A 12983-nucleotide genomic window follows, 5' to 3' on the forward strand; every position below is an offset into this window, starting at 1 on the left:
CACCCCAGCCACGTTCCCCTATATAACTGCAAATATACCAAATTCACCTGGTTCTTGCGCACGCTTGTCTTCAGTTCCCGATACAATTTAACCCACACCACAAACTTAAGCCCAATCCCAAACCTCTCTAACACTGCAAACACGGTCAAATGCCTTCTCCGTGTCCAGCACAACCACCTCTGGCTCAATCCCCTCTGATGGGAGAGTGCCACATTTAACAAATGCCACACATTCGAAGACAACTGCCTACCCTTTACGAACCCCATCTGATCTTCCCCAATCATCTGCGGGAGGCACTCTTCCAACCTAAGTCCAACACCTTGGCAAGAAGCTTCGTATCCACTCTGAGCAAAAATATTGGCCTATACAACCCACACTCGACCAGGTCTTTATGCTTTTTTAACAACAATGAGATTGGTGCCTGCCCCATCGTCTCTGGAAGTACCCTCTGAGGCACAGCATCTTTGAACATTTTCACCAACAGCGGTGCCAGTCTATTCAGAAATGTTCTATAAAACTCCACCGGGAACCCATCCAGCTTTGCTCGTTTGCATCTTCCCTATTGCTGCCCGAACCTCCTCCATCCGCACCAGCTATACCAGCCCTGCCCTCTCTTCCTGTCAGACCCTAAAACACTCCAAACTCCCCCCCCCCCCCCCACCCTCAAAAGAAAAATCACTCATATCCGACTCGTCCCCTCGGGGCTCTGGCCGATACAACTTTATGAAAAACTCCTCAAATGCCTTGTTCACTTTCTCCAGCACCACCAGCAATTCCCCTGCATCATCCCAGACCCAAACAATTTCTCATGCAGCCACCTGCCGGTGGATCTGGCCCGCCAGCAAACGACTGGCCTTCTCCCATATTCATATACTACCCCCTTTTCCTGCCTTAACTGCTGAACCATCCTCCCTGTGGAAAGAAGGTCAAACCGTGCCTGTAATTCCTTCCTCCTCACCAGGAGTTCCAGAGTGGGATCCCCCACATACTTCCCATCCACTTCCAAAATTTTCTCCACCAGCCGCTGCCACTTCTCTCTTGCCACTCTGTCCACTTGAGCCTTAAATGATCTCGTCCCTTATTACTACCTTCAGCACCTCCCAAACCACTGACGGCGAGCCCTCCCCATCCAATAAGGGTTCCTGTTGAACCCCGCAAATTCATCAATCCACTTTCTAATCTTTTCACAACAATTCAGATCTGCCAGCAGCCTCACATACAACTTCTACGCTGGCATCTGTGCCGGCCCCTTCTCCAGGACCTCATCCATTAAATGCGGCGCATGGCCGGAGATAACAATCGGCGAGTATTTCATGTTTGTCACCCCTGACAACATCGACTTCTCCATAATGAAGAAGTCGAGCCTTGAATACACATTATGCACTGCCGAAAAGAATGAATACTCCTTACCTCTTGGGTGCAAAAACCTCCTCCATGGATCCATTCTGCCCATCTCGTTCATAAACGCTGCCAAAAACTTTGCCCCTTCCCCCCGTCCCCAGCCCGAGGTGGCCAGTGAGCGTGGTTTAGATCCACCTTGGGATTCAGCACTGTATTCAAGTCCCCCCCAGAATTAACTGGTGCATATTCAAATTCAGTATGGCAGCCACCTCCTCTTCATGAACCCCACATCATCCCAATTCGGGGCATACATGCTAACCAACACCACCAGACTCCCCTCCAAAGCACCCGTCACCATAACGTACCCGCCTCCCTGGTCTGCCACCACCTTCTCCATCTGAAAGCTCACTCTCTTACCCACCAGTATCGCTACCCCCTGTCCCCTGCCCTCCAGCCCCTGCTATCAAAGCCCGAGTGGAATACCTGACTCACCTAACCCTTCCGAAGCATAACCTAGTCCTTCACCCTCAGATGGGTCTCCTGCAGCAGCGTCACATCAGCTCTCAAGCTCTTAAAATGTGAGAAGACTCTTGTTCGCTTCACCAGTCTGCCCATCCCTTGCACATTCCACGTTACCATGCAAATACAGGTGTGGCATCGCTCTGCATAATGTATGGTTGCTGCAATACAGCTCGCACATGTAATCATTTGAAGGATCTGAAGGTTTTGGGACCAATTTCATGTTTCCGACTGGCAATCTTGGCATTGTTTGACTCGGCACAAGATAGCATTTTCTCTGGCTCATTGACAGTTTCCAACATATATGTGTACTGTCCAGGTTGTGAAAGACTTCACAAGGTGTATTTGTGCACTATACTGAGGCCAAAGATTGTGATGGTCATGGTTTCAGCTATATTAATGACTGACTTTCAGCATGTGCTGTGGCTTTCTTTCTTGTTGAGGATGAACATTTTGTTAAAGAAGTGTGGCCTCCATGCTAAAGATTTATTATGGGGAAACTGCTTACCGTGCACTGACTAATGTAATTTGTGACATTTCAAGAGCCTACTGGAGAATCTACTCTGAATTCGCAAAATTCTGGTGATGCCCCCTCCTGTGAGCAAATGCCTTGGCTTTTCCCAATGGTAGTCTCCCTGGCTGTCATCTTCCTCCTCCTCCATGTCAACATGATCCTGGACAGGGGCATCCTCATCTTCTTCACTGTCCTCCTCCCCCTCATGTGTCACAACTATAAAGGGCAGCATGGTAGCATAGTAGGGCGGCACGGTATCACAGTGGTTAGCACTGTTGCTTCACAGCACCAGGGACCTGGGTTTGATTCCCGGCTTGGGTCACTGTCTGTGCGGAGTCTTCACATTCTCCCCTTGTCTGTGTGCGTTTCTTCCGCGTGCTCCGGTTTCCATCCACGGTCCAAAGATGTGCGGGTTAGGTGGATTGGTCATGCTAAATTGCCCTGTAGTGTCCAAACGTTAGGTGGGGTTGCTGGGTTACCGGGATAGGGTGGAAGTGTGGGTTTATGTAGGGTGCTCTTTCAGGGGCCGGTGTAAACCCCTTCTGCACTGTAGATTCTATGATCCACCCATGACCGGTAACACAAAGTGTCTTCGGTAGACAATCACACCCGTTAGCCCGTGATCGCCAAAGAAGAAGGGAAGTAGTTTGGAAAACATTTAGAACATTTGGCCCATCGAGTCTGCACCGACCCACTTAAGCCCTCACTTCCACCCTATCCCCGTAACCCAAAAACCCCTCCTAACCTTTTTTTGGAAACTAAGGGCAATTTAGCATGGCCAATCCACCTAGCCTGCACGTCTTTGGGAGGAAACCAGAGCACCCGGAGGAAATCCACGCAGACACGGGGAGAACGTGCAGACTCCACACAGTGACCCAGCAGGGAACCGTAGCCATCGTGCTAGCCACTTGTGCTACCGTGCGGCTCACCAAAATGTTGCTCTTCCACACATTCCACGAATATTTTTTTTTAAGAACCGCGACAGCATCCTGAAGCACACAGGCACAAGCACCGTTACCACCTCCACGAAGTTGCCATCAACAAACAAACCCATCCTCCTGGCTGCGCTGATTGGCAAGGGCGCGTCATGGAAATGCTGTGGCAGAGGGCGGGTTTGAGCTGCTCCCACACACGGGCAGCTGCTGCTGGGCGCTTGTGGCTCCAGTTATATTTCTGCTTCATTCTCATTGTTTTAACTATTGCTCTTTTTTCCTCCCCGTGTCACTTATTGTGAAGTGAACTCGACCGTATTTCTGTGTGGTCCCACCTCCACGTCTCGGGAGTTGCATCTTGGGTGCGTTTTTGCGGCAGGTCCCAGGTGTGGAAGGTGAGCGAGCGGCGAGGTGAAGGCAGGCGCGGGAGCAGGAGCACCGCCTGGGCTGGGCTGAGACCGCAGGTAAACACACGGCGCTGTGAGGGGCCGGCCACTTTCCACAAAGTCCGCTTTTTATCTGGACTTTCAGATCTCTTAAATCCCTCAGAATTAAGCCTAGTGGAAATCGGAGAACTTTTCTTTGAAAATCCAAACGCCTAATTTTTAAAAAATGAATTCGCTAAACGCTATCATTGCGTAATGGATTGGCTTCCTCACAGCTTCATTTAATCACTTTTTGAAAATGGTAAACACAGAAGGGGGGTTTGAAACTGTTTCCTGCCGGCCAAAGTAATTTTAGCCAGCCCGACGCCAAGCGATAACGAAAGTGGCTCACCGGTGTTTAAAATGGGACTAATTGTAAACGCTGAATTTTGCGAGGTCGAGGAAACCGCGCCGGTTAATTTGCGAGCAGGGGGGAAAGCTGAGGTGTTTTTTCTTGTGAGCTGATCGCGCTGCAGGAGGCTTGTACGAACCCGTTGGAGAGGCGAGGACGGGTTGTTTGTTGAACGAATCTTGTTTGGATCAGTTTGGAATTCGAGCTGTGATGGCTGAGACCACATTTCAAAATCGAGCTGCCCTGAGAGAGCAGCTTTGCTTACTGCTGTTTTTGGCAGGAAGTCCTCAAAATATGGCTTGCCCCCTTTTCTGATTGCAATCTGTAACATGCAATGTTGAGGGTGGGCTCAGGTGAATGAGCGCCAACGGCGTTTGCCCACAGTTACTTCAAAGGGATCATTTGGGTTGGGAACCGCAAGTTAGATGAACTCGCGAGTGGTGGTTAGTGTGATCATTTAAGTCATGTCATCGCCTTTATTGCAAAGTGACTTCTTGGCGATGAAGATACACAAGTGGCTATTAGTCAATAACAGCAAATGCAGAATGAAATGTGACGCCTGTTCAGAGGCTATGGTGTGTTGCTTTTAACTTTCAATATGAACCCAGTTCAATTTTAAAAGGTTGAGTACTGAATGCTCTTGTTGGGGAGATTCATACAGTCCATGCAGCAGGTATTTGCCCAGAGCACTGCGGAAGATATGTTGGGAAGACTGTTTGTCCCAGTGTGCGAACAACAACTTGAGTGCCAGGGACAGTTTGCCCAGAGTGCTTAATATGGAAAGCACATATATACGATTTAAACAGATTACCCACCTCTAGGTCAAATAGGTGTCCTTTTTAGAGGAAGAGTGGGGGCGGGGCTAGGTAAGTGTTCAGGCAAGTCATTCTAGAAAGTGGGTCCCAGGAAACTGGAGGCTTTGCTGCTAATGGTGCAGCAAATTAATTTATTTCCTGTTTGTCTCCCCACAGCTTTGTAAAATAGATTGCAAGTGAAATCTGATCAACAGTTCAATATTTATAGTTACAAAAGCAACCTGTAAAGTAATGAGAAATCACTGGTAATGTACATTTCAATGCTGTTTACTGTTTGAATGCTGAAGAAAGACTTGCATTTACATGGTGCTTTTCATGACCGCCAGCCATCCCACAGCACAGGCAATGAATTATTTTTTGAAATGTAGAAACTGTTGTAATGTAGGAAATACAGCAGCCAATTTGTGCGCAGAAAGCTCCCACAAACAGAAATGTGATAATGACAAAAAAGCTGTTTATATGATGTTGATTGAGAAATGAATATTAGTCAGGTAAATGTACTCTAGTCCCAGATGACATTTTGAGGGTGAGAGCAGACTTTTGGTGATTTACTTGGAGGATCACCACACCTCAGACAAGGTTGAGAAGGTGGGAACTTCAGCTGGTATGGGAATTGAACCAGCACTGCTAGCCTGACTCTGCATCACAAACCAGCTGTCTAGCCAAGTGAGTTAAATCGGCCCCAACTTAGTAGTAATAATCTTTATTAGTGTCACAAGTAGTCTTACATTAACACTGCAATGAAGTTACTGTGAAAGTCCCCTAGTCGCCACATTCCAGTGGTGCCTGTTCAGGTACATTGAGGGAGAATTCAGAATGTCTAATTGACCTAACAAGCAAGTCTTTCGGGACTTGTGGGAGGAAACCGGAGCACCCGGAGGAAACCTTCACCTACATAGAGAGAACGTGCAGAGTCTGCACAGACAGTGACCCTAGCCGGGAATCGAACCTGGGTCCCTGGTGCTATGAAGCTACAGTGTTAACCACTGTGCTGGTGTGTTCAGGACACTGGGGATAACTCCTCTGCTTTTATTCAAAATAGCACCATGGGATCTTTTAAATCCACTTGAAAGAACAGGCATGCTCTTGGTTTAATATTTCGTCTGAAAGATGCTAGTCGAAACTTGACTCTTTTTGCTGCAGTATTTTATGGGTCAAATCTCGAGTACACATGCTCTGAGTGAACATTGTTTTAATTTTCATGTTGGAACAAATTTGGAAACTTGAGTAACTATGTGAAATAGCCTCCCCCAGCTGCTTTCTGGTCAACCTCATAAATGCTGTAGTAAATCTATATGATGCATGCTGTAGAGGGAATTTATATGACAAATGCTGCAGAGGGAGTTGAGTTATTATGCGTTGTCATGGTGGTAAAGAAATATTGAATTGGTACAGGTACATTTTATAAAGGAGCTAATGTGATGATTTGTTGATCTGAGCAGGTTGGAGTGACACCTGGAACTGTGAACTGGAACAGATGTGAGAATTGGCATCTCGGGTGAGGGATATGGGGTGTGCAGGAGAAAATGTCGAATGCTAAATTATTTCTTGGAAATTTTATATTACATTTTTAGCATTTTATACAAAATTACAAAAAATACAAACAAAAACCTTTAACCATACACAAACCCCAAACAAATCCCCAACACAACCGTCCAACCCGTGAAACATAAAAGAAAAAGAAAAGAAACCCCCTACTTTCGCAACCCCCCCCAACAGCTATTAGTGACCAATTCTTTGAAATACAATCTAAACAACCGTCATTTCCAGTAGAACCCTCCAATCGATCCCATCTCTGTATACTTGACCTTTTTGAGGTGCAAAAACTCCATCAAATCCCCTAGCCACGCCAAAAAATTTGTCGATGTCGCCAACCTCCAGCCCAACAAAATCTGCCGCCTCGCCACTGAGGTGCAGGCAAAGACATCTGCCCCATACCCATCTGAAGCTCCGGCACACCTGAAACTCCTAAAGTAGCAGGGCTCTAGCTCAATATTTAGGATCAGTGACATGGTGTTCAAAAAGACCTCCAGAAACCCACCAGTTTAGAACAGGACCAAAGCATGCGTGCGGTGTCCAGGCCCTCCCCTATCCTCGCTCACTCAAAAAACTGACACATTCAAGCCTTAGTGAGGTGCACTCGAAACACTACCTTTAGCTGGATCAGGCTCAGTCTCTCACAATGACGTGGCATTCATCCTCCGCAGTCCCTCACTCCACACCTGCTCCTCCAGTATTGGCCCCAACTCCTCTACCCATTTAGCCTTCACCACTTCCACCAAACTAAACTCTTCCCCTACAATCCATTTGTACGTTCCAGGTATACTGCCTTCCTCTAACCCTGAACAGGAGAGAATCCTCTAAATTTAGGATGCTGGCAACGTCACCGGGAAATCTGAAAAACACCTCTTAACAAAGCTCCGCACCTAGAGGTACCTAAACATGTCCAAGCCTAACCGTCCAAATTTCTCCTGAAGCACCTCCAAGCTTGCAAACTGCCTTTCCAAGAATAAATCACCCACTCTCTCCAGCCCTTTCTCTCTCCATGCATCAAATGTGGAATCTAGCCTTGCCGACTCAAACAGGTGGTTAGTACAAACGGGAGCTAGCCTTAAAGTTGCCCCCAACTTGAAATGCTGGGAGTTGCCTCTATATTTTTGCCGTGGACACCACCACTGGGTTTGTTGAATAACTTGCCGGCACTATTACCAGTGCTCCCAAACCTGTCCCCCTATATGACCCCTGAACCCAGAGAGCCCCTGGGTTCCCGCGTCACCCGAACATCTTCTCCGCGATGGCTGCCCAATCATAGTGCAGCAAATTTGGTAGCGCTAGACCCCCTGCCTGTCTCTCCTCCTGGAGGACACCACCTCTGAATCCTGAGGTCCTTACCACCCAAATAAAGCCAGAAATAAGCCACTCCAACCTTCAGAAAAATGATTTGGGCAGGAACATCAGGAGACACTGAAATAAAAATCTGGGTACTAATTGAACCCAGCCCGCCAACGATAATGGGAGCTAATGCTGAATTTTAAATCTAAAGCAAATGATGAACTATTTTTTCTCACTTTTTGTTTCTGTATGCACGGGACGTTTCTTCCCAATGGATGCTTGTTCTGCCTGTTGTATTTCCCACAAAAGGAAGTGTGTGCTGCACGGGTCAGGCTAGGGTGTTTGTTCTGGAGGGGAGGGGGCGGGGGGATCCACGCTATTTGGTAATCAGCAATCTGCTATTTTGAGCTTCCTAGCACTAGTCAAAGGTTTTCCATGCTGACTCATCCTCTTCCAAATCATGGAGTCATGGGTACCTGCAGATGGACAGCTTTATTTGCATTTATCTAGCTTTTGGGGGAATCGGTACAAGCCATTGACTGCTGGTACTTTCCAGGAAATGTGGGGCTCCTGTCTGGACATGGGATTGCTCCAGATTGCTGAACACGATTGCCAGGTATAGTCTTGAGTCACAAGTTGTTTTCAGCATGTCCATTAGTCTCTGCTCCTTTAAATCTTCTCCAAACCCATTTTTTTTTGGTTAGGTTTTGGTCATCCTGTATAAATTTTCCATCTTGCAATAGAGATTTAAAAACAATAAATAAAGTATGAACACTCGGAATTTCTTATCTAAATCAGTGACGTTCTCAGCAGGGTCTCCTGCCCCACACCATATGGTACCAGGAACTATCCAGCCTAGTTGGCTCTTTCTTGAGTCTTTCACTAGATTGATTCCAGGAATGAAGGACCTGTTTATGAAGAGAGATTGAGCAGTCTAGGCCAACATTTGCTTGAGTTTAGAAGAATGAGAGGAGATCTAATTGAGTTATATAAAATGCTAAAGGGGATTATTGATATGGTCGACGTGGAGTGGATGTTTCCCCTTGTTGGACATCCTAGAATGAGAAGCCATAATTTTAGGCCAAGTGTGGCAGATTTAAAACCGAACTGAGGAGGGATTACTTTGCTCAAAGGGTCGTGAATCTATGGAATTCTCTATTCCAGAGTGCAAGCATGACAAAACATATTTAAGGAGGAGACAGATAGATTTTTAATTAGTAATTGGATGAAGGGTTATGGGGAACGGGTAGGAAGGTGCAGATGAGGCTGAGATGAGATCACCCCACATATTGAATGAGGGAGCAGGCTGATGGAGTGAATTGCTTACTTCTGCTTTTTGATCTTCTGTTTCCTGCACCTCCACAGGGAAAGTGAAAAGGTTCTTCCTGGAATAGTGATAGCAGGATCCTTGAGGAACCATTTCACTTTCCCCACAGTGGGAGACCCTGAACTTGACTCCGGATTCTCAAAAACCTGCATCTGTCAAGCACCTTTTTAATGTCTTGAAGGATTTGGCAAATTAATGGTAGGGAATTGAGCCACAAAGGGAGAGACAATAGAGAATGAGTGAAACCAAACCAAAAAGGTGGGTCTTGATAAGACTGAAAGGAACAGAGACTGATGTGCATGCAGAAGAGACTGGATGGGGTGGGAAAGAGTGAACCCAATATGTCGAAAACAATTTGGACTGGACTGAGATGAATATTATAGAATGCAGCAAACATTCTTCTGACTTTATGCTGAAGGGGAGATCATTGATGAAGCAGCTGAAGATGGTTAGCTGATGACACCATCCCCCCGAGGAACTCCTGCAGTGGTGTCCACGGTTCAGATAATTGACCTCCAACAACCAGAACCATTTTTTTGTGACAGGTATGACTCCAACTAGAGAAGAGTTTTCCCCCTGGGTTTTGCTTGGGCTCCTTGATGTTCTGATCAGTTAAATGCTGTCTTGATGTCAAAGGCATTCAGTCACCTCACCTTTGGAGTTCAATTCTTTTGTCCACGATTGGAATATAATGAGGTCAGGAGCTGAGTGACCATGGGGGAACCCAAACTGAGGACTGATGAGCTGTTTATTGCCATGCAAGTGGCTCTTGGTAGCACTGTTGGCAACACCTTCGATCACTGCTCATAATTGAGAGTAGACAGATGGATTCATCCTGCTTTTTTTGGGCAGTAGATACATGGTCAGTTTTCCACATTGTCAGACAGATACCGGTGTTTGTAACTGTGTGAGAACAGCTTGGCCAAAGGCACAGCTATTTCTGAATCACAAGTCCTAGTATTACAGCCAGGGTGATGTAAGTGCTCATAGCCTTTTCTGTATCCATTGCCTTCAGCATATTTTGCAATTAAGTTGTATGAATTAAGTTGGCTGAATGTCTAGTTCTGTGCTGCTCGGGACCTTGGTTAGCCTGATATCAGTCATGTACTTGGCATTTCTAGTTGAAGATGGTTCCAAATGCTTCAACCTTGCCTCTTGCACAGATATGCAGGGCTCCCCCATCATTGAGAATAGGGATGTTTAAAGAGCTGCCACCTCTGATTACCGTTTAATATGATTCATGACGACTGCAGAGCTTTGATCTGATCAGTTGGTCCAGGGATCACTTAGCTCTGTCTATAGTATGTCACTTCCACGGTCTAATGTGAAATGTCATGGTTTTATGCAAGAGCACAGAATGTACTCTGGCGGGGCAATTTCAACTTCAACCATCAAGGTTGAGTATATTTGAGGCCTGGGTGGACAGATTTCTCGGGGAATACAATTATATGGGAATGTAAAGAGAAGTGGCATTTTAACTCCAAATCAGCCAAGATCATGTTCACACAATCACAGAATTGTTTTAACACAGAAGGAGGCTGTTTGGCTCATTTTGTCCACACCAGCTCTTCAAATGAGCAATTCTACTTTCATTCTCACATTGCTTTTCTATAGCCCTGTCCATTCTTGCATTCAATTAGGAATTAGACTGTGATCTGAAATGCCTTGATTAAATCTGTCTCCACCACACTCTGGGGCAGTGTTCCAGATCCAACCACACGATGCATGAAAAAGCTTTTCTCCTTATCACTGTTGCTTCATTTACTAATTGCTTAAAATCTGTGACACCTCATTCTCTATCATTTCACAAGTGGAAGCAATTTCTCCCTCTGTACTCTGGCCTGATCCCTCCTGATTTTGAACATCTCCAATTAGCTTTCTTCTAAAACTTCTCTTCTTCAAGGGAAACATCCCAACTTCTCCGATCTATCTTCATAAGAACCATTCTTGTGAATCCTTTTTGCATTCTCTCCAAAACCTTCACATCTCTCCTGAAGTGTGGCACCCAAAACTGGTTGCAATACTCCAGCTGAGGCTGTTCTACATAACCTCTTTGCTCATGTACTCTATATCCATACTAATAGAGCATGGGACACTGTGTGCTTTATGAACCGCACTCTTAACCTGCCCTGGCATTGTAAATTACTTGGGGAAGTCAACTCTCAGATCTTTCTGTTCCTGTATCATCTTTATCATCATTTCCTTTATTTTGTCCCTCCATGTGCTTCCTATCAAAATTAATCATTCACATTTCTTTGTATTGAACTTCATCTGCCATTTGTCTGTCCATTCTCTATGACAAACCTTCCTCCAGTTCAAAAAACATCCATTAGCCTTTACTCTGTTTCCTGTCATTCAGCTAGTTTTGTATCAGTATTGCTACTGTTCCTTTTGTCCATGAACTGTTATCCCATGAACTGTAACTTTGCTCAGAAGTCTGTTGTGTGGCACTATACCAAATGCCTTTTGTAAATTTATCTATATCACATCAACAGCATTGCCCTCATCTCTCTCCCATCTCAAAAACTCAAGCAAATTAGTTGAACATGATTTTCCCTCACAAAATCCACACTGGCTTTCTTTAATTTACCCTCATTTGCCCATGTGGGTATTAATTTTGTCCTGAAATGTTGTTTCTTGAGGATTCCCTACAACCGATGTTAAACTGACTGGGCTGGGGCTGCTGAGTGCTGGAGTAGCAGCATGCCATTGCTGTACCAGAAGTGTGTCATGTGACTTACTGCAGTTGGGGACTGGAGAAGTGGCGGACAGTGGACCTGGGTGTACCCTGATTGGGAGAAAGGTTACAAATTAACATCAAGGCTTGGGGACCAGAGAAGTACTCCACTCCATTTAGCTGCTGGGATTGAAGAAAAAGTGAAAACCCGAAGGTTGGTTGCTCAGTCTTGGGCCAAGGGACTGTGTATAAATAACCGGGTCAATTCACTATTTTGAGGAAAGGTCTATAAGCCTCTTGATAAGAAAGAATCAGTAAAACTTTCAGCTTCATGACTCGGTAGTTTATTCGTAATTGTTCAGTTTTATTATTATTGTTCAGGTTTATTGTCCGTAATAAAGATAATTGGGAGTTATAGCGGTTATAAACTATAAAGTAATTAATTAAATTTTATTGTGTTTACCTAATTTCTAATTTTGAGACCTGGTAGGACAATTCACATCTGTCAAGTGTGCTTCTTGTACCATGTGGGGACTCCAGCATGCTACCCATGTCCTGGGCAACTGCATGTGCAGTAAGTGCAGAAAACCCAAACCTAAAGCGGTTTGTCAGGAAAGGATGGGGTCTATCGGGGGTGTGTAAGGTAGTGTGTTGCAGCAGAAGATCTGGGCAGGGTTCATTTAAAAATAAATTTAAAGTGTCCAATTATTTTTTGTTACCAATTAAGAGGCCGTTTAGCGTGGCCAGTCCACCTACCCTACACATCTTTGGGTTTAGGGGTGAGACACATGCAGACAATGGGAGAATGTGCAATCTCCACAAGGATAGTGCCCTGACGCTGGGATTGAACCTGGTCCTTGGCGGTGTAAGTCCACAGTACGCCTGTGGGCAGGGTTCTTAATGAGTACTTTTCTCCCTCTTCATAAAGGAGCGGGATGATGCAGGTATAGGGCGGAACTCTCCCAAGCCCCCTGGTGGATTCGATGTTGGGTGTGGGGTGAGAAATGGCAGCTGGCCCAGAAATCGGTTTCAGGCCAGCTTGTATTTACAGTGGGATCTTGCGCTGGTGCCTGCATGGAAAATATGTCAGAGGCCAGTATGAACCTCATTTGCATCCCGTTAATGGGAATGTGCAGACAGACCTTCCAGATTAGGTGTCCTGGAGGAGGTCCACTTTCCAGCCTCAGAATATTTCTTTCTTCAATGGTGGGTCAGTGATGTTGGGTGCCTTTTCAATATGGCACCTGGA

General features: G+C 45.7%; 1 protein-coding gene across 8 annotated transcripts in view; it reads left to right on the plus strand.

Moving 5' to 3' along the window:
- The first annotated feature begins 3491 nt into the window (after positions 1–3491).
- The window catches only part of osbpl3b (oxysterol binding protein-like 3b), a 263221-nt gene continuing 253729 nt past the window's right edge, over positions 3492–12983 (plus strand). For 4 of the 8 annotated variants that reach the window (XM_072509457.1, XM_072509455.1, XM_072509461.1 and 1 more), the window contains exon 1: positions 3492–3770. The gene's annotated coding sequence lies outside the window, so the exon portion shown is untranslated. The remainder of the gene's footprint in view (positions 3771–12983) is intronic. The other 4 variants (XM_072509458.1, XM_072509459.1, XM_072509462.1 and 1 more) reach the window with 2 other exon arrangements.

Source organism: Scyliorhinus torazame, chromosome 6 (genome assembly GCF_047496885.1).
Source record: "Scyliorhinus torazame isolate Kashiwa2021f chromosome 6, sScyTor2.1, whole genome shotgun sequence".
Taxonomy (NCBI): Eukaryota; Metazoa; Chordata; class Chondrichthyes; order Carcharhiniformes; family Scyliorhinidae; genus Scyliorhinus; species Scyliorhinus torazame.